Below are 1,643 nucleotides of genomic sequence, written 5' to 3'. Positions count from 1 at the left end.
TTTTTTTTTTTTTTTTTTTCCTCTTGAAAATTTACAAAGATCCTACCCCGAAATCAATGAATGACTTTTATTTTCCTTCTCTACTGTGCTGTTGAGCTTGTAGTAGTCAGATGAACTTGTGAAATCACAATTCATAAGTTAGTATTTTGCCCATAAATGACAGATCCACACCCAGTTTTTCTTCTGCCATTCACTTGGAACATTTTCTTTCTCTTATTTCTCATAAATTTATTTTTCTAGCTCAGATCAGCTGCTTAGCAATCTCTCTTAAGCTCAGAACCAGCTCTGGCTGCCTCCTAACCGTCAGAAGTGGCACTCTGGCCTACATTCAGAATGGCCCTACAAGACTTACATGCCCAGAGCGCATTTCAAATTCTGCTTTTTGGTTAAATGAGAAAAGGTGAAAGCATTAGCATCAGAAGTCAGAAGAGTCAGTGTGTATGAGTGTGTGTGAGTGTGTGTGTGAGTGTGTGTGTATGTGTGTGTGTGTGTGTGTTGGGGAAGGTTTTCCATAAGAGAGAGTCTCCCTGTACTGCATCCACCTCCTTGAACCTGACCCCACCTAGTAATCGCCATTGTCTTGCAGTTCAAGCTAAAGAAAAGGAAAAGAGAAAGTCTGACCCATTTTGACAAATCCTGGTTCTCTCTCTTCATTTTCATAGACCAGAGATTTTCAAGTTCAGCTCTCATGCTAAGCTGGTGTCAAGCAATTTCCAGGCTCCTTCCTGTCTTCCTCCTCATTCCATAAAGCCCCTGATAATGGAAAGAAGGGAGAAACAAAGACACCTAGAAGAAACTGGCTTTTGTCACATTTAAGGTAGAATTTGTTCATTTGTGTTCTCTCTTATTAATAAAATTGTTAAGGCATCATAAGCCTAGTGGAATTTCATGCTGCTGTTTCCCTATCTCTCAGCACAGCCACCATCACAGATTTTGGCAGCAACTCTCCAACAGAGGTTTCATGTGTGCATAATGTGGAATGGTTACTAGTCATGTGGGCCAACCAGAACCATGCACATGTGGTTAAGGATAACCAGTTAGTGGTGTGTTTAGTGAGCAATAACTTTGAACTTTAAGGTGGGAGTGGGTAAAGGACCACAAGCAGAAGTTCAGCCATTAGAGCCAGCCGAGCCCTTTGGGGTGTTTCTGACAGTTCAGAGAATTGAGATAAACCTTGGCGTGGGCAGAAAGTAGTTAAGTAATGTTCCTTGGCTTTTTGAACATACTGTGGTCCAGAGTGTCTCAGCCTCGGCATTGCTGACATTTGGGGCTATGTCTTTTTTCCTGTGGGGTTGTCCTGTGCGCAGTGTGGTGTTTAGCAGTGTCCCTGGCCTCTGCTCCTGTGTGCCAGCGCCGCCCCCCACCAGATGATTGTCGGAAGAGTCTCCAGCCCCAGAGAGCAGGTGCGCCTCCTGCCACTACCCTCTGTGCAGTGGGGTTACAGGGATATCTTTTGGGGATGAAATGTCTTTATCGGTGTCTCTTTCCATCTGTTTCTCCCACTGATAACTGCTTAAATACATACTAATAGATAATGTCAACCCTCTGCAGAAGCCTCAGGCCACACTGTCAGATTACAGCAAATTAAGAACAAGAAGTTAAAATGAAGAGCTAATTAGCCAAAAACATGACTGAAAGTTTTT

At 43.2% G+C, this 1,643-nt stretch overlaps 1 long non-coding RNA gene across 5 annotated transcripts in view; it reads left to right on the top strand.

Moving 5' to 3' along the window:
• Positions 1-1,643, top strand: part of LOC104998006 — an 11,504-nt gene that overhangs the window by 1,770 nt on the left and 8,091 nt on the right. For 4 of the 5 annotated variants that reach the window (XR_826394.1, XR_826391.1, XR_826390.1 and 1 more), the window contains exon 2: positions 663-1,403. This is a non-coding gene — a long non-coding RNA (uncharacterized LOC104998006). The remainder of the gene's footprint in view (positions 1-662; positions 1,404-1,643) is intronic. The other variant, XR_826392.1, reaches the window with a different exon arrangement.

The sequence above is a fragment of the Bison bison genome, unplaced genomic scaffold (assembly GCF_000754665.1).
Source record: "Bison bison bison isolate TAMUID 2011002044 unplaced genomic scaffold, Bison_UMD1.0 scf7180017864321, whole genome shotgun sequence".
NCBI classification, from domain to species: domain Eukaryota; kingdom Metazoa; phylum Chordata; class Mammalia; order Artiodactyla; family Bovidae; genus Bison; species Bison bison.
This window is presented reverse-complemented; position numbering and strand designations above follow the sequence as displayed.